This window comes from Anser cygnoides, chromosome 2 (assembly GCF_040182565.1).
Source record: "Anser cygnoides isolate HZ-2024a breed goose chromosome 2, Taihu_goose_T2T_genome, whole genome shotgun sequence".
Taxonomy (NCBI): domain Eukaryota; kingdom Metazoa; phylum Chordata; class Aves; order Anseriformes; family Anatidae; genus Anser; species Anser cygnoides.
Window position 1 is genome coordinate 115,722,011 of NC_089874.1, and position 25,541 is coordinate 115,747,551.

The 25,541-nt window shown below is 40.4% G+C and overlaps 2 long non-coding RNA genes across 2 annotated transcripts in view; one reads left to right on the forward strand and one right to left on the reverse strand.

Annotated features, from left to right (window-relative positions):
* Positions 1 to 25,541, reverse strand: part of LOC136790172 (uncharacterized) — a 105,650-nt gene that overhangs the window by 4,818 nt on the left and 75,291 nt on the right. The window contains exons 2-3 of the long non-coding RNA XR_010829653.1: positions 9,887 to 9,988; positions 1,170 to 1,299 (exon numbers count right to left, since the gene is read on the reverse strand). This is a non-coding gene — a long non-coding RNA (uncharacterized lncRNA). The remainder of the gene's footprint in view (positions 1 to 1,169; positions 1,300 to 9,886; positions 9,989 to 25,541) is intronic.
* On the forward strand, positions 917 to 17,835 carry LOC125184877 (uncharacterized). Its single transcript, XR_010829652.1, has 4 exons — positions 917 to 1,013; positions 11,508 to 11,583; positions 13,334 to 13,554; positions 15,851 to 17,835. It is a non-coding gene; the product is annotated as an uncharacterized lncRNA (long non-coding RNA).

A 25,541-nucleotide genomic window follows, 5' to 3' on the forward strand; every position in this document is an offset into this window, starting at 1 on the left:
ATTTTTATATTAATCATGTCTTGAGATACTTGCAGTGGTGATTAGTTATTCATATGCTAACTTCTTTAACTGTTGCACAACATTAAGCATACATCCGTTTTTATACAGTTTATGATCTCACAACCCATTTTATCCTTATTTTTAGAAACAGGAATTTTAACAAACCAAACATTAAAAAAAAATCTGCAAGAGCTGCTTGACTGCCAGGGTTACTTGTAGGAACACTGAATTCATCAGCTTACAACTGTTGTTGCTATGTGATATCGAATGCCCTTGGAATATTCTTCCCCTTTCCCTTGAATCTGGGCAGTGTGTCACCAGTTTTGAGCTCCTTGATGAGCCAGAATTTTATTTCAGAATTTATTGTATCCTGTTTTCAGAGACTGTCTTTTCTTCCTTGTTAAAATTAAGCTACAGTGCATCACCTCTCATACCCTTCCCACTGCAATTAGTTTAGAAATGTGTACACAGAGATGGTATCAGTTACCAGATTGCATTTTGGTGCATGCACAACAGTACAAAGTCAAAATATTCTGCTGCTTTGTTAGCTAGCAAAGCGCAGACAAGAACGGAGGATGCAAACGGAGAGGAACACAAGGCTGCCATCACCCTGCGATCACCCCTGCAACGCTTCTCGTTCGCTCTCTGGGGCGATTGATTCCCAAACAATTTCTCTGTTCGAGCAGATAGGCTGGGAGACGTTTTGGGGTGGGCCAGGGGAGCAGAGAGGCTGTCCGGACCTGCTGCCCCCTGCTCCTTGTCCCCACGTCCCCAGGGCCGGGAGGTGACCCCTCAGCACCAGCCTCGCTGCCTGCCGCCCGCAGCTCTGCGAGGGAACCCGCCGGGCTCGTTGGCGTTTTTGTGTGCCTCGTTTCAAACGCTAGGTGTCACTGGCGTCCTCCTAACGCAGCCTGCTGAAAAAGTCGCTCCTCTCCGCTTGTTCGGTGCGGTACCCAAACGCAGCAGGCTCTCTTCAGTGCCTTCAGGAGCCCGGCAAATCCTGCTCAGCTCAGGTATGAAGGTGTTTGCAAAGCGTGCACAGCACAGGGTGGGTGCCTGAAACATGTGTGTGCTTGGGAAGCAGCAGGAGCAAGTATGTTCACAAGTGCAATTTGCTTTGCTTTTGTGCATTGTCAGGCAGCCACATGGCTACAGAAAGAAAATCTTACCCAGGGAGAAGGGATTAATCATCTCTGTTATCACACCAGTAGGCAAAAGGCTGCTGTGCATGGTCTTGTCCCTTCGCTGCAGGAGAATAGCTGTCCAGCACAGTGATCACGTCGTCCCTGCTTATGCGTACTATGGAAAACACAAAGGAGAGCTTTGCAATGCATGAAGCAAGGAAGAGCCATAAACAGGAGTGAAATTTTAGCTCTAGTATAATCAAATTCAAATATTGCCAGAGGTTTTACAAAAAAACGATCGTGATCATGAAACAAGGTCTGAATAAATGATCTGGAATATTTTTCTACCCTTTGGGTACATTTTAACAAGTTCTTTGTACCGAGGTTTATATAACATGCTCCAGTGTCATTATACAAGTTCAACTTCTACACAGGCTTTTTCCATTCTCTTCAGCAAGTCTGTGGCTGGTAAGAGCAGTGAGGAGTCCTGGCATGAGTAAGGGAAACAAGCGATGCTCGATGGTGCACTAGAAAGTACCTTTCAGTTTTGATGACAGCCTTTGGAAGGAACTGAGGCATCCTCTTCTCAGGACCTACTGCTGTGCAGGGTGAAATGCAGACTGGCATCAGGCAGCACAGCAGCTGTCCCTCAGCCCAAAAGTCAAGGAGAACTAGAAGTGGCCTGACATGGATGAAAGTCTGTCTAAGAACTGGCAAGACCTTTCCCTGCCTGTTGTTTTGTTGCTGTTGTTGTTGTTTTTGTTGTTGTTTTTGTTGTTTGGTTTGGGGTGTGTGTGGGTGAGAGAGAGAGAGAGAGAGAGAGACCAGGTAGCTGGAGATTTGCCCTCAGTTTTTTAAAACATTCAAAATGGTACACAAATGGCTGAGATGCAGTCTGACCTGCAGTATATGTGCTGCATATACCTGCACTATATGTTCTATATATACTGTGCTAAGGATGGTCTCATTTAATGGCTTCAGAAAGTCTGAAGAGCAATTACAAATGCTAAGGTTAGCACTAAGGTGCTATTTATGCCTATACGGGGCTAATCACGTCCAGCTTCAATTCAAGACACATCCAGCATCCATCTTCACAAGTTACATCTACCCAGGCAGGAAGCCCTGAGGCTCATCTCCATCCTCACACAAGACATCCAGTGGAGGTTTCCTGCTCATTCCAGACAATTTTGGGCATCTTATCTGGGGCAGGAAAACAACATAATTTTCACTTCGTCTTTTAAAGCATCCTCTACTCCTTTACTTTAAGGAGCACAAAAACAACCTCATGAAGAATCAGCCATGTTAAGCCAAATGGCAGTGATTAAAAACCTCAAGAAATGCTTCCTTCCAAAAATAAAGATACACCCAAGTCCCCTTTTCCCTCCATCCCCACCTCCCTCTCCACACTTCAAAATGCTGACTAAGGAACTGTGTTTCATTCTGTGCTCTAAAGACCCAGCACGTCTGGCCCCAATCTAAAAACTTGTTACCCAGGGACCAGCAGCCTATCTGTGCTGCAGGCTTGGGGCTGTCAGTAAAAGCATAAAGGCAGAGACCAATCTGTCTCATTCTGGCTAGGCATGAAATGAAAATGAGTAGAGAACAAATGATGCTGTTTGAGATAAAACTATCCAAGGATGAAATCTGTAATAAATCCTGTATTTCTGAATTGTTCACTCTTTCTTTATGCTTTCATTGTGAATAAAGTTTCCATATCAAAATCAGAATTGATTTACAAATAAATCAAACAAGTAAAATTGTTAAAATATATTACAAATTTATATAAGGGATTATTATATACAATCTTTTTTTTTTTTTTCAAATTCTATCAATTTTGTATATTCAAATGTGTTCCATTTAGAAGGCAAACTAAGCTTTGTTTTTCTCCCATAACTAGCCCAGCTTTCTAATCAAAGGAAATACACTGATATTCAAAATTTTGCCAAGCTCTTTGTTCCCTCTTCCTAATGTAGAGATTCTCTCTAACGACTTTTTCAGACTGCCAAGCAAAATGATACATTTGAAAATCTAATGCAGCTTTTAAAGATGATAATGCTCATGTGTGCATACTTCAGAAAGTCATTTGTTTACTTGTCTTGAAGAGCTTATCTGGTCCTCACGGCACTGTGCCACACACACTCAGCAACACTGATGTCCTTCTGTCTTACACAAGAAAGAGATATTAGCTTAAATTGGCGGAGAGAAAATTTCCATTGAAACCCCAAGGGCAAGGAAGTTTCAAAGTATGAATATCTTTCCTAATCCCATCTCCCCACATTGCCTTAAATTTGTTTCAACAACTTTCAGATGTCCTTTCAGTAGCGGCAAAATCAGAAGAATACTGTCAGCATTGTATTTATATTAACTACAGTAAACATATAATTATTTTTGTCCTAAATCTTTCAATATTTTAAGTCTCAACTGAAGCGCTGATTCACCAGTGATGCATATTGCATAAAGTTTATGTTGCATATAAACTTCATCTACTTACTCAGAAGTTTAATAAGACAAATTATGAAACAACTAACCATTATTTTATTTGATATATTTTGACATTATCCATGAAATGGATACATTACCTTACTCTTTTAATAAGATTTCTTAATAACAATTTTTCATCAAAATTTTTTCATTCATTCTTCAGCAGAGAAACATGCCCCAAATGTGTAATTCATGTAGTAACTAATCTAAGTAGGTGAATAAACAGTTGCTAGTTTGGTGTTGGACAGCTTCAACTGTGCATTGGATAGCAATAGTAGCAATAGTAGCAATTCAGGTTATGTCGAGTAATCTACACTAAGTTCTGCTGCTTAGAGGAAAAGAGGGTGTGTTAAATTTCCAAGCCTGTCAAGCCATTTATTCAGGATTTCTTTCCGCACCTTAGGGCTATGCCGGTTCTCTGAAAGATGTTACAGCCTCTTTTGTCCTTCCCATCACCTTCTGCATAGTCTGCCCAATAAATCTTTTAGGCTTCGCACTTACAAACAGCTTAGATGATTTAGCTTCTGTGCCACGCAAACTACTAGACACAGGCTTCTATTATTTTCAGTTATCAAACTACAAACCTTAATTCATCCTTCCTCACAGTCTGGGTTATTAGCACACCCGTCTTTGTGGTGCACCAGTCTGTGTGATTAGCACACCTGTCTGCTTCAAATCTGTCAATTTTCTACAGACCAAAGCCCACTCGACTATGGCTATTAACACCTTTCAGCACAAGAATATAATCCAAAATATAGTTCGGCTGAGATTTTGGGGGGAGAGTGAGGACGGCACTAAAAATTTGTTTAGGATGACCATTCTCTCAGGGAAAGTCCAGGTGCTTAAATGCTCTTGGAAGGCGAGTACAGAAGGGTTGCAGTGCAATAGGATCTGGAGCCCATTTCTGTGGCTGCTTATTCAAATCTTCCAAGAAACAAAAGGGAGAGGCTGGCAGCATTTTACATTTGTCTTCTGTTCCAGCTCCATGGGCACAAACAGTATGGGCACAAACAGTATTCTGCTTGGGTGTAAAGCCTTGTGCTTTAAACCCACCCTCCTTTTTCAGTCCCTCTCAGGACTTCACGTAGCTGAACTTCCCTGTTTGTTAAACATGGCAAAAAGTTGCTCTTTTCAAGAGAGTAAAGTGATCACATTGGCTGTCAGCCTCTACTGTTTTAGTTTAGGAATGATTTAATGCAAATAATAAAGAGTTTTCTGTCCCTTTATTCTTCACGACAGCTACATATTAACATTTTTAAGAGCAAGTTAACTATTTCATTGCTTTTTAAAGTCAGATATATTGATTGCATAGTTTTCTATTTGAATCTCCTTGGTAAAGTTCTTTTTACAAAGAAACACTATATCACAGAAATGTTGGCTGAAGTGAATCCAAGCTCAGTATGCAACACAGTGCCCAAGTAAGAGGATAAATCTTTTTGGGCTATCATCGTTTTGTTCTCACATTTCATTGAAATACGTTACCCACTGTGAGGGAGGAAAAGCCTCAAGGGCTCTTGGTATTTCTCAACTGTGAATTTCCAGATACTTGCTATATTTATGGCTACATTATCAGTCTTCATCAGGATGCAGTAAATACCTTTGCAGAGGTCAGTATCTTGGATTTAGTTCAATTGTTATTTTCAGTGGTGATAGAAACTTGACTTAAATCACTCCTGTCATGTACTTGAGACACTCAGCTTGTTCCAGCATCTCGCTCTCCCTCTCAAACGAAGGACAGATCCCCTGCCTGGAACCGCTGAGAATAAGAAACCCTGCCCTGCTGTCCTGCTAGCTCTCCTTTTGGGCTTCTTATTCCCCAGCACTGTTCTGATCCTTCAGAGACCACAGATAATCCACTAATTTCCTGGAATAAAAGCCATCTCCTTATGGCTTTCAGTGACTGTGTCTACAATATTATACTTCTTTTATTTAATTTCACTCTGTTTTACGACTCCATCCTCTCACATGACCAGCACCCCTGAATCCCTTTTCTTTTCAGCTCCCCCTTCCTGTTTCTGTATTATCATCTTTTCCACTTCCTTACTTCACTGTCCTCAGCTCTAAAAATATTGCCAAAGGCCATTTCCAAAAGAGCTTGAAATACTAGAAAGAAATACACATCTCTGGAAATCCATCCCCTCCCATGTATGTCTGAAGTCTTATATTCAAGCAAAACCATTGTTTTTCCATGGTTCAGTCTACCTCAGGCTTAATACCGAGCACCTTAGCACCCAGCTGTGCAAGATTTCTGTAGCACCCAGGTTTTCAGATTCTTTATTGCCCAGATTCCTGTCATTTGCTTCTGACTGAAAACTAATGCTGCTTACAAGGACTTTTCCCTGATCTTTTCATGCCTACGCCTTCTACCCACCTCCACATGCTTCACTCCTGTATTTGACACAGACCTCTAATTAGCCTAATTAAATCAGATCAGTGTGTCCCCTTTATAGGAATAAATTATGTATTTTTTAAGAAGAATGGATTGGGCTGAAATATAACCCCCTGGAACATTCTTGCTCAGAGCAGGTGTCATTTGTAAAAATGTGCTAGCAGCCTGCCTGCCTGAGACACAAATCTTCCTCCCTTCCTCCCTCTCAAACTCTTACCTCTGCTGTTTCTTAGTCACTTGTTGTAATAGTTTCAAACTCTAACCCAAAGTCCTCATTAATCTCCACCTAGGAGAAATACATCCATAACCCTCATTCCCTCAGTGAGCTGATTTCCCCTGCTCTTTTTCATATTGCCTCACTTTCACTTGTTCTCAGCTCCTCTCAGTGATCTAGCCATTTCCCATCAGCCTTAGACAAGGGTTTGCGTTACTTGCCCTAAAAATAGCAACATTTTATAACTGTATATCCATCTTTCTCCTTGCCATTGTCTCTGACATCTTTTTCAGAACCTCTACTCTGTTGCAGAGAGAATCACGTTGCTTCTATGCCCCAAATCCCTCTTCTCTAGGGACTGGTGGTCCAGACAAGTGTAGAGCTCTTCTGGCTCTGCTTGAGCTCTCAGGGCACAGTGTACATCTGTTACCTTCACAGGGTCAGTCATTTCAACTTACACCTGTTTAAATACCAACCCTGGCCTGCAAGCATAGAAACTGTCAGACTCCTTCCCCCCAGCTTTCAGCTTCCAGCCCTCTGCCTGAGAGAGCTAACAGAATATCACCTCTCCTAATCACATTTTGGGGTTCAATAACAAACATTGGATTTATCAAGATTCCCTTTTCAATATCCAGTCAAGCACTTCACACTCCTATCAACCATACAAGCTCAAAAAGTTAATGTCTCTTCTCTCTATGCTTGTCTCCTACCCTCTTCTGCATTCTTCAAATTGTGTTTCTTTTTCCTTAGCCTGCAAACCCCATCCTTTTCCCTTCTTCTGGCCATTTGGCTAAATAAAATTCACTGGAAAAGAGGGGTGATATCTCCCTCTGCTGCTTCTTCAGTCACAGCACTCCCATGTGTAAAACTTTGCACCAATTGCAAGACAAAAGGAACCAGTATGTGCACCTACTGCGAGCTCTGGTACTTCAAAAGCATGGGACAATGAAATATGCCTGTATTTCAGAGCATATTTTTTAGAAGAAGATCTGGGCTTAATTTTTAATCTTTCTATTAATATAGAATCCACAAGCAAACATAGGTAAATTGATTCATTATAATTTAGAGAGATTTTTTACTTCTTGCTTCCAACTACTAGACCTTCCTATGCTTTTTGCTGAAGAGCAAAGAGCCTTCTGTCCTCCAAGGACAATTCCCACATTAGTCTCTCCTTAAAATAAATCACCTGAGAACCCTGAACTATGAGTCATGCTTTCTAGTGCTTTAATAATCCCCAGAACTCTCTCCCAAACCACAACTGTCTGGGCACAGACACAGTTTTCTAGCATAGGTTGCACAGTGCCAAATAATAAAACTTCCCCACTCAGTGTATCCATGTTGCTTGTACTGCAATTTAACTACCAGGATCCCCAGACTTTCCAGTATTAGAAAGACAAACTTGCTAAAAGCCCTATTCCTGTGTATAGAATAAATAAATAAATAAATAAATTTACGTTTCTGTATAGGTTTTCTAATACAAATACATTTTCTCTGGATTGCAGAAATCCACAAAGACCTTGACATTAGTCCCTCATTCAATTTCTTTTTCACCTGGATACTTTTGAAAGACTTTGTGCATGTGTTCTCAGAAATCCAGGCTCTCCCTTGATCTGCACGTGGTCTGTTTTCAGAATTGGCCAGAAAATGGCCACTGGAACCCATGGGAGATTCCTGTCAGTAGGTTCCCTTCCCAGCTGGCCATGAGATGATCAAAATTGCTCACCAGCCAGAATTGCTCAACATCAAACAAATATTTATTTACCAGTCTCATGGGTAAAACCAGGTTTCTTGCTGTGGCATTTCGTTAGCATAGACACTCCTACAACATTGACAGACATCTTCAAATGGTTCCTGATATTTCTTTCTCTCAACTGCGTTTCAGAGATTCTTAATGGAAGCAGGGAACAGATGAGAACCAGAATAATACTGTGTTATACAGTTAACTTTCAATAGAAGTAACAAGGTACAAAATTAAACGGATGAATTGTTTCATACAGCATTTAAAAACTTACACCATACAATATTTCCAGAGCTTTTCACATAGAAAAATAGTAGCAATTCAGCTCTGCAGGGTCAGAAAACTTCTTGGATACCCATCTCTTTCTACACTCTCAGATGCAAGATACCTAGTCCTGCCAATTAATTACTTCTATCTGCCATTTAACCTTAGTTGCTGTTAGAATTGAAAATATTTTGTGCTCGTATGTGACTGCATCACCTGGATGTTTCCCCAAATGCAGAGAAATATAATTATTTTTAGTCTTTTTTGTTCTAATTCTAACAAATTCTTCTAGTAATGAGGTCATGCCATTGTCACAAAGATCATGAAGAACTGTGTACAGGAATTTTGTCTTCATTCTGTTGCTAAAATTTTGCCATTTGACTTTTCTTTCCACTTTTCTGTAATACTCCATTTCTGACGTATACATGACACTGCATAACTAGAAAAAATAAATTTGACAGAGGTTTTTTTTTTTTTTGGTTGATTGTTTTCCCCTCTAGGCAGCATACTCCCTTATTTTCAGGACTGTTTTTCCTATATGTGGTAGAATATTCTTGAATGTTCCCAGATAATACTTATGTTTTAATGAACATTTTGTGAGTTTTATTTTTTAAAGCTAAAAATTCAAATGTGTTTATTACCAGTATGAGCTTTATTCTGTTTGCCCATAATGAATGTTAAGTTACAGATCTCTTTGCTCAGATGTTACCAACGAACTTGGTCTACCAATCAATCCCTCTTTGTATTTCAAGATGTAGTCTAATATAAAAGTCCCCTGAGCTGGATACAGCAATTTTTGATTTAAGAAACTGTCATCTCTAACATTTAAAAATTCCAAGGACCTTTTATTATTGGCAGCATGAGACTAGCAGTACAAGACACTCAGATGGAAGTCCCCCATGATAAAATGCTGCATTTTCCACACATTATAAATAGATCTTTAAGATATCAGTTACCCTGTTCTCTAGAGCAATGTCTGTATCAGACGTTGTCTTAAGGTCTTTCTATTAGGGCACCGATCCTAAACAATTTGTGGGCATTTAGCTTTTATGCTGCCAAAGCTTTGGGTATTATCCTCCTCCCTATCAACAGTGGTTCTGGGTAAAATGCCAATGTCTCTGAATTTACATGTCCTCTACCAGCATTTTCTCAATGTTTGTGTCCTTGCTTGCCTTCCCTATTCCTTCAAAGACAGACTTTCCTTTCTAACACTCTTCTCCACCCTCTTCTGCCCTATGTTCCCTCCTCACTCCTCCCCCATGCCCCATTCATTCAAGTCCTTGCTACTCCACCAACAAATCCCCACTGGGTTCCTAATACCTTATCACCTCCATTTCTCCTTCCTCATGCACCTTTTGGATGCTAGCTTTCCCACCAGTTTCCCCATCTGAATTCCTATTCTCCCCTTCCCTTGCTCAGCTCTCAGCTAGCAGGTGAATTACCTCTTGCTCTTCCTCTCTAGCTACTTTCTCACCAATAACATTCTTCTGTTCAGATCCAATTCTGTTTTGGATCTCAGCCACCTTTGTCTTCTTAGCAATTTCCCTTATTCCCCACTACCTTGCTCTTTTACAAATCCTGTTAGAGCCACAGTCTCTTAGGAAACAAATTAAGCTAAAGCCTCTGATCAACACAGGGAACTTTAGGGGTTGGAAACAGCATAAAGATTTGTTTACCTGCAACACAATGTGGCTGGTTTCTCAGAACTGGGATTTCCTAAGGATCCTGGAGGATTTCCCAAGTTGTACCAAGGTCAACAGAGATGTGCCTCTCAATGCCTGCAACATCAAAGAATTGCCAGAGAAGGAGTGGTTATTAAGTGTTGCCCACCTTGTACTGTGGACAAAAAGAGGAACATCATCAATTTGATCCTTAGATCTGGTCTTGCTTGGCCAGTCAAAAGAATAAGAAATCCATGTTCACATCACTGGGGAGAGGTGAAAAAAACCTATGCATCATTTTTCATTTAGGGGAGGGAAAAAAGACTCTGTACCTTGCTCAAATATTATTTGTGTTGATATGATTAATAATACATTTAAAAAATTAAAACTATAAATTGTTTGGTTCAAATGCAATGAATGCAAATAACTTTAACTCCAAAGCATTATTAAACAGTAGAAAAATAATAAGGCTTTTTTTTACCCAAACTATGAAAAGTCATTTAGAAGTGAATACAAAGTACAGACAGAAAATTCTGGTTTGAGACAGGAAAGAAAAATAACCAGAATCTCCTACAGAGTCCCTGATGGCTGAATATGTGAAATTAATCACTGACAGGTGGAGAGGACAATTCTCCACACAGTGTTGAGCTTCCTATTCTCTGAATGACAGCCAGTTAGAAAAAGAGAGCCAAAGATAATAAGAGGTGCTTTGCTGCATTAACTTTCTGATCACCAACCATGCACCTGCAGCAAAAACTAGGTTTGCCCAAAACCTGAACTGTGAGTACATCTTAAGTATGTACATATTATCCTGTACTTGCATTTCCTTTGGCAGTCTTCCAAATGCCATCCCCATTTGTCACAGCCCTGGTAAACCCCCCCACACGCATCCCAAGCAATCACTACACTTGAATGTTTGGTGCAGACACAGAATTCTTGTGGTTTTGGCTCTTCTTTTTTTTTCTGTGCAGGCTTCTTGGTCTCCAACTCCAAGACTTATTCTGGGGGAATACCTTGCACCATGAGAGCCCTTGATTCAGCTCTCCTATGCTAAAACCTTCTGCATCCCTGAGATTTTCCTTGAGTTAGTTCACTGTCCTTGCCAAAAAGCTTCATATATACATTTCTCTGTGGTACTCTGGAAAAGATGAGTATGGGAGCATAAAAGACACAAACAAAACAACCCCATGTCAGGTTCAGAGGAGACAAAATGCATCAAACTATGGAAATCATTGCCATGGTGTGGTCAGGATGCCAAATGCAGCTCTACCATGTCTAGCATTAGGTAAAGTCAAGTTGTAAGAAACTTGTCCAGCAAGTGTTAAAAACAAGCAGAAAATAGTAGTTGATAAAGTCTCTGAGCTGCAGATCACTGGTGATTAAGATGATAAGCATTACTGTATGTTCTAAAACTTTTTTCCCAAGTATCCAATATTGTCCTCTGTCAAAACAGGATACTGGGATAGATCAGCTTTTGCTCTGACTCAAAATAGCTCTGTTCTTATGGTGTAAAATGACAGGGATTTTGCAGAGAAATATCTAAAACAATTTTTCTGTTTCAAACAGTACTGGTGACATATAGATCTGGAAAATGATAAATAAGCCTAAGTAAATCACTGTCTTCATTTCTTCACAGAAGCTAAGCACCTTCTCTGTTGCAGAGGAAGAAAGATTTTTGTCTAAGCTTTCTGCCTTTCTCTCTTCTCATAATGGTAAGTATGAAATTCTTGTTTGTATATACCTCAGTGTTTTGCCAGCATGAAACTTCCCTATCCAAACCGAAATGAATGTCAGCTGAATGAAGTCCTCCATCACTGATCAGTTGTCTTCTAACTAACCCACCTTGAAGAATGCACATAAAATCGGAGGTGGTCACCCTTTCCTGTAACAGCACTTCTCCCTGATTGCATGATCAACGAGACTGCTTTGACACAAAGCAGACATAAATTTAGCTGCAAACTTAATTCCTCACACTGATACAAGTATGGTTTAAAGGAATAATGTCACCTGAATAAAGGTAGATACTTGTAAGGTAAAATGTGTCAAATGCTGGATGCACATAATCTGTCCTGCAATTTAGAACAGGAAATGAAGGATAAGCATCATAAACTGCAGCTACCAGGCAAAAATATTGATAAACAGCAGGGTTTGTTTTTTTTTTTTTTTTTTTCTGGGTGGGACTTAGCTTTCTATGCATGCTGTTAAGCATTTGAGAAGTTTTGGGTTTCATTTTTTTTTGTCATGAATATATATAAACATATATATGAAAAAATATAGTATTTGAATATCATACAGGACACACAAAATGAATTAAAAAGAAAAGGCACTGCTCTATAAGCATATTTCTTATCCAGATTTTAAAGTACAGCTCTATGTTCCATGTCACTCAAATGGCAGTATTTAAAATTACTGCTAACACCTTCAGAGGCTGATAAGCTTGTTTCAGTGCTGTCAGCTAAGTCCCCATACCTTTATCTGGAGTTTTCATATGCTCTGAAGTTCAGTCAGCTTACCTCATATTCACAGAAATATTTTAACACTTTCTGCAGTTCAACCAAAAAAAAATAAAAATCTTTCAGGTTCAATGTGTGTCCAGGAGCAAGATTCAGCCAGTACTCAGTAGTGCACCAGATTAGCTTTTCTGGTGGCCTGATTGCTTTCATCTTTGTTTACGAAAAAAGCTAACATCTGTAAGGATGTGAAAAATTCTCATAAATTTGAACCAAATGCCATGCACTTTTCTGAGACTACCAGAAATTCACAACATACTCTCTGAAGGGTATGGTCTCCTCTGTCAATCTTAATGAGCTGTTCACGCTCAGGCCCAACTATTCCAGCTATTTCACTGCTGTTTGTTTGCAAAGCAGAACCAGGGCTGGCTGTTTATGATACAGAGATTAAAAGAACACTTGCAATTCATTCTTGCATTCAGTTTAACTCCTGTGTGTGCTGTTGTTGTCCTAGCAGTGGTGCAATTTGTTTGGCTCTCCAGTCGCTGAAGATAGCTTGCGTGGGTGGGTGAGCTGCTGCCACCTGCTACTGCTGCTTTATCAGAGAGCTGTTCCTGAACACACGTGCCCTCTAAAAACTGGAATGAGATTCCTACGTTTTCATGTGGGAACAGAATGAAGCAAAGGTAAATCAGAGCTTCTCACATTATTACAGTGACAAACCACAGCAGAAAGAAAGTAGAGCACTGAACAGGGCCGGGTCCTCTGTTGGTACACGCTGGTGCTGTCTCATTTACTTTGGCAGAGTCCATTTACTTCATTTGAGGATCCGGCACTTGTTAGGGTCCTTAAAATATTGAAGAATAGTTATTTAAAAATAAGTAGATTTTCTGCAAGGTCTTTTTCTTTTGATGATTTTTTTTTTCCTAGTATACATTTCTGGAATGAACAGTGTTTTAAATCTGTATTATGTTATATTTTTTCTTTGTTTGTTTGTTTGTTTTCTGTTCAGCAATGTGTCAGTATGACGTTTTTGATGCAAGTCAGTCCCTGCCTGCACTTTGAGCTGCTCCACCTTGAGCAGGGACAAACTCCAGCCTGATTAATCCCGCACACGGTCTGTGGAATATCCAAGTCCTACAGACACTGACGTGACTGCAACAATAATGGGATCTGATGGGTGTCTACCCTGCCCTGGAAAGCAGATAAACCCTTACTGACTGTTTTCATTGGGTAATTATTATTTTTTAATTTGGTTCCAGTAAAGAGAGTCTCTATATTCAAGCCTAACATTGTTAAATGTTAATGCTGCCCACAGTGCTTAGTGTGCTTCTTTCCATAAACTGAACAAAGCGGCTGTGCTCTCTTGCCAGCCACAGATTTATTGAGGTATGGATTACACATATTAAACACAGTCATCAGGCCACAAAGGTTCCATCACAATCTGCCTACGAGCTAACATCATTAAGAGGCAGACTTCATATATCTTCATGACTGATACGCTGATCTTTCCCACTCCATTGACTAATGAATTGACACACACAATGTTCTTCAACATTAGTGTGCATGCCTTTGATTTACAGCACTGAAGTACGGGGCTGTAAGCTCTCAGATGCTGATGAATTCCAGACAGCACTTGCACCTGGCTGACCAGGATGCTTCCCTCTGAGGAAACCAGTGCTCGCATCCCAGAATCGTACATAATAAATGTGGTGGGCCTCACTCTGTCTGCAGTTTCACCTTCACAATACCATCAACGACTGCTTGCCTTCCTGAGCCAAATCCCCAGCTGCTATAAATCAGTGCACATTGATTTACATCAGTTGTTCTCTGAGCAGCGTCTGAGTCTTTTGGTTTGTCTGCTTTAAAGACACATCTGGGAGCCACCAACGCATGCTTATTCCCAGGGTTCATCAGTGCCAGGGAAAAGGGCTTAAGAGAAGGTGAATAGCAGATTTCTGCCCACAATGGGTGTCAGTCCTGCCAGCCTGCAGCTGTGGTGGGAAAACAGTGGCTGCTGGCCCAACACTGCCTCTGTGAGGTTATGGGAAGACGGGGATTGAAAGGAGATGTGGTCCAGAGCTTTTGCCTGTTGGACTAATTGGCTGGCTACAGGCTCATGTTTTGCTTGCAGCCGTGTATTTAAGTTACCCACAGCACAGATTACCCTGTTCTAAGGGTGACTGACACAAAATAAAGACAAATTTCAACACCTTGGAAGGTGTCGGCACATAGAACAGTCATCTTCCAGTCTGCTACTAAATCCATCTGATAAAACAAAAGATCCATCCCAGGCACTATCAATTCTGAGAGCAGGACAAAGCAGGAGCAATTGCTTGGATGTGTCCTGAATGAAAGACTAAACATGATTTGTAGTGGGAGATGTCGTGTACTGAGCCCATAAAGGCATTTCCAAAATTAAAATTAAAATAGGAGATTTTTATTTTATGAAGAAAATAAATCAGAATTTTAAGAAGTCTGATAACAGATGCGCAACTAAATCATCCAGATCTTCCCTCAAGGAGATATACACCAATCTTTGACACAACGTTTTAATGATGACTGAAATATATTACTCCTTGTAGATTTAGGGTCTGTTTCTTTATTTTAATGTTGAGATGCCTCGTATATTTATGCAGATTTCATATCAGTAAGATGTCACAGACCTACCCATTTTTAACCAGAGGATTTGGAGATGTGGGCAAGTTTCTTCCTGCTACTCACAGGAAAAACAACATGCAAAAACAATTAAAATAAAGATTTGACTAGACGGTCTAACTAACCTGACGAAAAGAAACATTTTTTTTTCTTTTAGCTCATTTGCTAAGACGGTCATCTCACTTAAAATCCCACAGCAGACTTGTCACATGACTAACACTTTGCAAATAAGGAGTGTGAGGCACGTCACTGAAAATAGAAAGACGTTCTCCTGGATGGAAAGAAATGTTAACCGTAAGGGTAGTCAATTCCATATCCTCCTTAAGTGAACAGATCCAAAATTGCATTGAAAATACAGGAAAACTAAGCTGTTCTATTAATTGTCCATGTTCTGTTCTTTCTGGATAGAATCAATGTGGTAAACAGAAACTGGTTATTAGTGTTTGTACCTGACAAAAGTTGAGGCTGGAGAATGAAGAAAAAATACCAAATAAAGAATTCTATCACAAAAGAGATTGTTATACTACCTGCAATCAAAATTAGATCATTTTTCAAAGCTGCTAGATATGAATGTAAGCTGCTTCTGGGCATCTTTAATTTATGTGACTGCTACTGGAAAAGCAAATAATGTATTTTGATACTGTTCTTAACAGCATTACAGGATAAAATGTGTCACAGGGTGACAATGTCACCCTGCAGTACCAGTTGTATAGAGAGTGAAAAGCCTTTCCTTTTAATATCTAGCTCATATTGTCCTTCACTGCTGATAGACCATGCTTATAATGCTGAACTGAGTAATGGAAATAAATGTTTTAAAATCTTGTTAAATTAGAAATCATATTCCTAATGTGTGCTGACTCTATCTCTTCAGATAATCCTCATGGAGATTATCGTGGGAAGTGAGGCTGATTTGGGGATGGAGCTGAATTCTTCATGAGGAAGCAGCAGCACAGGAGCTACCTGGAAATTTATTTTGCAGACTAGGATGAAGAGATGAACCAGTGGGTGTGAGAAGAGGCACTGGCACTGGGACAAAGACCTGCTCTGTACAGGCTGCTGGTAGGAAGACCTACTCTATACCTGCCTCTGGGTTTGATGGTGGACCATCTTCCAGCGGAGCCTGCAGAAGGTGAAAGAGCCTACTGCCAAACCGAGGCAGGACTGTCCACCTACCAAAGGGGCTGGCTGAGTTCTACAATGTTCTTCTCCTTGCCACCAGCTGTAATGTGATTCCTCAGAGGAAAAGAGGCAGGGTAGAGAAGATTTGCAGACCTTCACCAGCAGGACTTCATCCCCAAAGGACCACTCTGAGTGCTCCCTTTTACAGGCAGGAGTCTGGATCTGTTCCTACGCAGAGGAGATGTGCTTAGGGAAAAGGACCAGAACACCTTGTGGGAAATAGATCCCTAAAGAGTAGATGGAGAGAACATAACAAGTGGATGTTTTACTGAATAAGTCTTTTCATTTAAATAATTCCCATCAGACCACGCTCTTTTTATCTCCTTTGTCAGTGCTCTTACATGGCCCATGGGAATCTTGCTGCCTTGGCTTCAGAAACTTTCAAGTGTTCAAGATGATGTGAAAAAACTACATGATTTTTTTTTTTGCTGAAAACCTCTTTGCTGGGTGTCATTGAACTATCTTGAATTTCCCATCTCCTGCTGTTCACCTTGCCTCGAAAAGTTCCACTCCAAAGAAAAGTTCTGTTCTGTCTCACTCTGCGTCAGATCTGCTGGCTCCTTCACTGCCCTTTTCCCTCAAGGCATTGCAATAAAGAACAGCATAGTTAAATTTGTTCATCTGATGTTCCAGGATGAAGAGCAGAAAGTGGATAAACTCAGTATTTCTCAAAGTGCACTTACCCTCATGTACACAATGGTGTTTGCTCCCCTCATTTGAAGATGTATGAACTCCTTCTCAGAACAAAAAGAGCTCCATGGGACTGTGTGGACTATTCAGACAGCAAAAGCAACTGACAAGTCTTAAAAAGCTGTGCTTAAGTGGCTTGTTCGTACTATGAAACACAAATTGGATTCATTAGCAGAAACAAACTTACAGGAAAAGTTTGTTGTTCAATAGCCTGTCAACAGATACACAGACCAAAATATTAAACTCTTAAAGACTTCTGTGAAGCATGAGGTGTGTACTGAAAATACCAACCTGTGTGTTTAAATACACCAGGCTGGCCCTTCCGTGTGTGTTTCCACAAACTTTACACACAATACTCTATGGATCTCTAGTAACACCAAGGGTACGCTGTTATTGTGACTCCTGTATGGGCTTCTTCCTTCTCATTAGCTCCATGTTATAGATGGGAAGAGAATAAACTGCAGGCAAAGTTTGATCTGAGATGACAAGACTAATTTTGGGAAAAATATCCCTCTACTTCTCCAGTTGTCAAATTTAATCTAAAGCAAGTGCAGTGTGCAAATAGTAAACATAATATCCTCCTAATTATATTAAACTACCTCTCAGGAGCTGCTCTACCCTCTTGTCAAAGGCCGGGAACTGGCTATTAATGGTGAATGTGAACCTCAGTGGGACAGTCTATATCATCATTTAGTTCAGCAAATGTAGCCCAAATCAGTTGTATAGGTGTAATTAGATGCTGAAAAATAATTACCTTGGCCTTACTATTAAAAATTTCTTGCTTGTATCCTCTTGTGATCTATGAACAAATTACTTTATTAGGAAATCATTAGAGCTCAATTTGTCTCTATATACTACAGACATCAATATTCATTTCTCATAATGGAACCGCACATTCTTGCCATAAATTCATACAACTACATAGCCAGATACCAATTTGGAGTTGTTACCAACCTTAACTAAAAGACCACTTTTACATACTGAGAAGTTTTTCCTTATGCACCAACTTCCAGAAAAAAAAAAAAAAAAAAAAGAGCTACATGAGCTTTGTTCTTAGGCCATGCACTCAGACAATCTTTGCATTTTTATGCCCCACTACAGAGGGAGAGCTTTTTATGTGGGTGAACTCTTTGTGCTACTACACTATCTAAGTTTGGGTGTGCTGGAGCAAACTGCCTCAAGTAAATTATACTAATATGAGAACACACACTACTATTTTAAGAGCTTCAAGAGTATCCTGCTTAGAGCGTGTTCTTGGGACTGGCTCCCAGCCTGTGTGGATGAGAGCAACCCAGTCCTGCTGGGGCAGTGGGGAGGCACCCACAGGTGCCCTGCAGGACAGCCTGGCCAGGACCAACCTGATCTCAGGGCCCTTTGCAACTTTTATTAGGGAACTATTTCTCCTCAGATTTCTGTGAGAACTGAGAAAGTAGGCTACCCTAATGCCCTTGGTGTGGGGACATAGTATAGTTTCCAGTCATATCTAGCAGTTAACTGATTTATTGACTATTAGAATTTACACAGCAGATGTGAGAAGGAAAGGAGATGATTAGTCAGACCCCAGGTCACCTCCTGTTATAAATTATCTTTGCATAGTTTAGCCTTTAGCTTTCACATAAGCGCAGGTTCTCACTGAGGTCTGTCATTGCAAGACTGAGTAAAATGACAAGGTGCAGCAGCTAATTTTCTACAGTGGCGGTTGGATAGTCACTTGCTGTTGAAAGGAGCCAGTATAAGGCAGTTGCCATTGTTATACTTCTCTGAACATTACACATGCCGATACAAGTACTCTTTTTACTGGGGCTTCTGAATTTCCATTCTGATGTACACATGCATGCGTGCAAGCAGTCCTGCGTTTTATAACACAACATTTTTTCTGGATTTTGGTATGCCACAAGCACTTGAGAAGGATTTAATTAAGAAGATTGGCTATAAGCAGCAATATGTCCACAGAATTCATAATCATTTCAGGAAAAATGCTGCTAGGGGGTTTTTCAAAAATATCGCTTAAAAGTTGATGAAGACTGAGAACATTCTCAGCTCACTTTAACTTCCATTTCAACGGGCACAAATTAGCATCTCTTTCCAATTATAAAGTTGTCTGTCTAGAATCTGTGGTGGTCTCACACTGATGGCTAGCAAAGCTCCATCCACGGACTGCAGCTGCGGCCCGGGGCCTGCTCCTGCGGGGGCTCTCCATGGGCCGCAGCCTCCTCCAGGCCACATCCACCTGCTCCACCGGGGGCTCCTCCACGGGCTGCAGCGTGGAGATCTGCTCCGTGTGGGACCCGTGGGCTGCAGGGGAACTTCTGCTCTAGCCCCTGAAGCACATCCTCCCTCTCCTTCTTCACTGACCACGGCATCTGCAGGGCTGTTTCTTTCACTTTTCTCACTCGCCTCTCCCAGCTGCTGTTTTGCACCATTTCTTCCTTTTCTTCAATATGTTCTCCCAGAGGCCCAGCCAGCATCGCTCACTGGCTCAGCTCTGGTCAGCGGCTGGCCCCTTTTGGAGCCCGCTGGAGCTGGCTCTGATCTGACATGGGGCAGCTGCTGGGCTCTGCTCAAGGAGGACACTCCTACAGTTCCCCTGCTTCCAAAACCTTGCCACTTAAACCCAATACAGAATCACGTATGTCTCATTGTCAACACTCTCCACTGCAGTGGAGTTCACTCTCCTAAGGCTCTTATTCACAAGCTACCGGAGTCCTGAGTACTCCACTCAGGACCCCTTTGAATCCTTCTGACTCTGTCTCTGTAACGTGAGCCATGGCTGTTCAAGCTGCTGAGAAAATGCACCACAAGGCGGGGGCACTCAGCTGGAAGCAAATGAAATGCCAGACTCTCTGCAAAGCCCTTGCACATAGTTTATGGTATTGAAGTTGTTAAAGCAGTGAGTAGACAATAAGCATCTCAGTCCAGTTCCTTCACACAAAAGGAGCAAAGTGCTAAAGTCATCAATATAAGTAGCGTAAATCAACTGAATAGGCAGCTGTAAAATGACAGCTACCTATAATATGAGACTTAAAAAGCAAAGATAAAATACAGGTGGATTTTTATCTTTTGGGTTTATAAGGCCGTGTTTGATGGACCATAAGGTCTTGCTAGACTTAATGGGCCAAATTCCTCCCTGGGGTAACTCTATTATATTCGGTTGTCTCCTATCAGGATGGTTTGAACAAGGAGAATTATGTATGCTGCAGAAGTAGTGAGAGATGCTCCACTTTTAAGAACTGCCATGCCTCAGATTGTACGTTAATTCCAAGGCCAGGAAAGCATATATTCAAAACTGCAGAAAGAAGTGGAAAGAGCAATGCAGTACATAAACAAGCAGACAATTGGTGCTCTCAGCCAGCACAAACTGAAAGGCACCTGAAGAGCTCAATTCTTTACTTCCTGCAAATGACATCTTCCAATTGTATACATATATATATATATAATTTATTTATTTATTATCAGTGCCTGCCTGACATTTCCCCCTCCCACCAAATCAAATCCCACCAGCTTAAGGGGAACAGTGCTCAGGAAGGCACTCTGCTTTGGTAGGGGGAAGTGTCTTTAAATGTCATTCTGTCTCTCTTTACGTTACACAGATTTTTCTTGTTTTCTGATCACCACCAGCTCTGAGTTAAGTCTGATAGACTGAAAGCTACTCTTGAAGCTGGCTATTCCTTAACAGTATTCAAGGACCCAAACTGAAGAGAAACAGATCTCCCTTTAAACGTCTGAGTGAGTCATTTTCAGACTGAGGTATCCTAAAAGCATTCCAGTGAAGGTGAGAACATTCCTATATAGTGATTTAAGCATCTACTAACAGTAGGCTTTCTTGGACTTGGAATACAGGTTGCAAAACATCGCTCAAAAAGGTTCATTGCCTTAAAAATTACCTTTCCTCTTGGTGACTTACAGCAATCAACCAAGAATGCATAGTTATAAAAAGCATTAAGTAAACCACACTATGTTCAAGATGACAATAATGAAATGAGTCATTGAGATTCTTACTCCAGTTGTACTTTGTTACTGACCTTGCTGAGATGACAGAAAGAGATTTTGACTGTGGAACAGACAATTTTACAAATGAAGGTTAAAACACAGTGATTTGCAGGGTTTTTTAGGCCCACACTTTCTTTCAGTTTCACCTGCCTCTTTACCTTTTTTATTTCAGCTTGTGGGTCCAACTAGTTTAGCAGTCTGGTCCTAGCAGTGGGCACAAGAAAATACCAAGAGAAGAAAAAATATTTTGTACCCACATGATTTCCACCAGTGCCCTTCTAATGGTTAAAGAATCACCACCTTTTGTTTTGAACCTGGCTCCTACTTAGTTCCATTTGTTGTCTGACAGTTCTACTGGAAAAGTCAGTGAAGAGTCAACACCTGTCCTTCCTTTCTGAGTCAGCCATGTCAGGATGTTGTGGATTTGATTTGTTTTACCTGTTTTCCTAGACTGCTCTGTCATTCCCTGTACAGAAAGGTAGTTACTTGCCTTTGATTATCCATTTTGAGTTACAAGAACCACTCAGCTAATTTTTCACGGATCTAGCATATCCCCAAGATCTTGCTGAGAGACCATCATTTTACACATAACACTGGGGTGACTCCCCACCTTCCTCGAGTGCATTGTTCTGTATTTATCTAAACTGAATTTCAACTCTGTTTTGTTGTCTAATCTTATAATATTCCTCTGCAATTCTTTCTACAATGTGTGTGCATTAGTAAGCGGTACAGCTCAGTAGGAACACATTTTGGAATGAGACAATTTTAGGCTGAACCAGATGATGCTGAGAATCCACAGTACATACATTTTGGGGTTTATGTATGGGAGGATACTTGTAACTAGCCTGGACACATGGATGGAAAACTAATTAGTAGTCAGAATGCACCTTCCAGCTAAGTTTCTCCTAAGCTGCAATCTAGATTGTGCACTCAAAGACTTTCTGACAACGCAAGTACAGTGCAGTAATTGAGGATCATAAAATTTGCTTCAAAAGCACATTCCTGATAAAAACTAAAAGGCTAATGTGGACACTCCCCTAATCTCTTTTCTCCCAATAACACTGAAAAACGTCTTAGCATCAGCAAACTTTATACTTCACTGCTCACTGTATTTTCAACATTATTTATAAATGCATTGAATTTGAGAATGTATTCCCAAATTCATCTCAAGATAATACATAGCTCCTCCTGTAAAGCAAACCCTTTTGAGGGTGAGTCAGTTTTATCTACTAACCCTATTGGAAATAAAATTTTTTGGGCTATGAGTCATATTTGAAAGTGATGGTTTCAGCTGTTAGCCTGACAATTTTACATTAACTCCATTGGGCTAGTCTTTTTGTTCTCTCATTGCATGTCAATCCATGTCACTAATGACATATTGTCTGAGTACCATCCTTCCTACTTTAAACTTTTCATAAGTAACAGCTATTTTTACACACACCCTACGCAAGATCTAGAAACACCAGAGCCTAAATGTTTCTTACTATCTTTTTCAGGATAATAACCCACTCCTAAAGATCCTTTAATCCCACTTTGGCCTATTGCTTTTCGACTGGATGTGTTCTTTGCTGTGGCTTCCTACTTGGCAGAATAAACAACTGAGCCAGCACAGCAGAGAGGGGGACAGGTGAGATGGGAATGAGCAAATACTGGTACAACAAGAGGAATAGAGGACATCTTGTTGATGGAGAACAACCTATCCACAAATGGCCTGAGTTGCATTCTACCATTTCTGAAAGTGCTGATAAATGTTCAGTATTCTGGAAGTTATCGGTATGGCACACTTGTACATGTTTCAATCACTTGAAACACAAGTTCAAGACATACCTTTTAGCTTACCACAAAGATGATGCATACAAGGCTCAGAATGGGAATGTCTTAATAATATGAGGTTGGAAAGGCCCTGGGAGTTCTCTAGTCCAGCCAAAGCAGCTCAAAGCAAGATCATCTGTGAGATGAGACCAGGTTGCTCAGGACTTTATCCAGGTGAATCTTGAAAACCTCCAGAGATGGAGACTGCACAGCTTCTCTGGACAGCCCATTCCATTGCCTGCCTGTGCTCATTTAGAAAAAGGTTTTCCTTATATCACATCTCAATCTATCTTGTTTTAATTTCTGTCCATTGTCTCTCATACTCCCACCATGCACAACCCCTTTGTCATTATTATAACCTCCCCATAGGTACAAGGAAGCCACTGCTAGGTGCCCTGGAAGTCATTCCAAGCCATCAAGCCCTGATCCCTTTCTCCTCTCAGGGAGGGAGTGCTCCAGACCCTGACTGGGGCTGGACTGGGGGCCCTCCAATGAACTCGTTCCACTGTATTAACATCCTTCTTGTTATGGGGAGACCAAAAATTGGAAACACTATTCCTGGTATGGTCTAACAAGTGCTGAGCAAATAATAATTTTCAGTGATACCTTTTGTTAAACTCTGTAAAGTACAGCCCAGGATGCTGTTAGTCTTCCTTGCTGCCAGGGCATACTGCTGGCTCCTGTTTATCCCACATGTAGTACTGTGTACTGTAATACTGTGTACTCCAGTATACCACTACATATCTAAATAAGTATATTTCTGACTGTGGCAAAATTTATGAAAAAAAAAAAAAGCTTTTGGTATCTGAATTTATGGATGTAATAAATAAGATGTGGTCCTGAAATGATTTTTATTTAACAGAAAAGGTCACTCAAAAATGTTATCATAAAGCTTACTCAGGAGAGCACTAAATTAAAAATATTTATTTGTCCTTGTGCCTTTGTATGAAGTCTTATGATGTGAAATATTAAAAGGAAAGATGTGGTAAGAAGGTGATAAATGTTGAGAGACGTCAACATCAGTATTAGTGGAGAAGCAGTAATGCATAAAATCAAGTTATTCTTACCCTTGTTTTGATAAACATTTAACATTTTGGAAGAAAAACAGAGTGAATGAAAGAAGACAATCATTTCAGGCTGCTGATTTCCAAGCAACACTAACATTGTAATTATAGATGATTTTATACAATTACTTATACATGTGCATATATGCACTGTTTTTTTTTGCTTTTTTGTTTTGTTATGCAGAATAAAAATCTGGAAAACAAAACCAGATGAAAGCTGTATGTTCAACATGAATCTTCAGACATTCAAGAACAGTTGTTCCTTGCTGTTGGCCTTTCATTTTATGTTCCAGCCTTGGGCTGGGGGCAGAAAAATACAAGTACTGTATGAAAACTCTTTTTTTTTTTTTTTTTTGTCTTGCCTAAGTAAGAAATAGCAGAAGTCTGCAGAGGAAACGATGTTCTAGAAGTTCATGCTCAGTTATGATTTTGAATGTGGTTCAGTGAGATATTAAAGCATGTTTCTAATGGACTTTGACAGATAACCCTCGAAAAATTTTGCTGCAGTGTACCTCCTTAGCTGTCTGGGTCACCTTTCTGATGAAGGATACTACCTGAGGGCAGAGTCTGGAAAACAAGAATTGCTGCCAGCACTATGCACACTCCCAAAAGCTCACATCTTAGCTTAAATCGACAGTTAGGTAGGTAACATTTTAAGCTAGAAAGCCAAATGGCAAACTGAGGCTGTGGACATTATAGTTCAAGAGGATACTGGCTTTGGTGGGTTTGACTGTCAGTTTAAGATAGTTCTAAGATGGTCCCGGGGAAAGGAAATGAAGGGAAGGGAAGGGAAGGGAAGGGAAGGGAAGGGAAGGGAAGGGAAGGGAAGGGAAGGGAAGGGAAGGGAAGGGAAGGGGGAAGGGAAGGGAAGGGAAGGGAAGGGAAGGGAAGGGAAGGGAAGGGAAGGGAAGGGAAGGGAAGGGAAGGGAAGGGAAGGGAAGGGAAGGGAAGGGAAGGGAAGGGAAGGGAACTTATTCTGCAATGAAAAAGACTTGTTTTAAAAGTAAAATATTGAAACCTTTTGTTCCAAAGGCATGAAAATACATTTTGCCATTGCTGCAACTTGTATCAGTGCTCAATACACCTGTTTCTGTAGCATCATTAACATACAGCCAGATACAAACCATAGCTGGAAACCTGCAAATATACATACTGGCACAAAGTTCGAGACAAGGAATGAAGTAACTTGGGTTCTCTTCTTTAATTAGAATTAAATCCATGTAAATTGGACTTCAGACAGCCGAAGACTGTACTCTTGGTGGGTAATTTGAAGCAAGGTCTTGGAGAAAAATTAGTGAAATACTCTTTCTCAGCTGCCACACTATTAATAGTACAAGCTTCAGTATACATGATCATGACAGTTTTTAATGCATTGCAACTACCTCACATGGAAGATATAATGTGAAATTTACTTAGAATATTTGGTTTCAACTGGTTTTGCAATGCTGCAGTAGCTTTCTACTAATGATGTAAATAAATCCTATTTATACTAAGAATGTCATATAGATTCAATATGTCATTACTTCTAAATAAGTTATAACAGCTTTTTTGGGCAAATCTTCAGCTAAAGCACTATGTCCAACTTGGGTACCACAATTACGATGGAGACAGACACGGTAAAGACAGTTCATGGGAGAAAAGAAAAACTGACCAGAAGACTAAGAAACATGATGGCATTTGGAGAAGATTTGGGGTTAGTTAGTCTACAGAGCAGAAAACAGGGGAAGCACTTCCAGATGTGTTACCAATGATAAAGAGTAAAAGCTGTCCTCTAAGTCCACTGGGGGTAGGATAAGATGTAATATATGCAACTAGAAGCAATTTAAT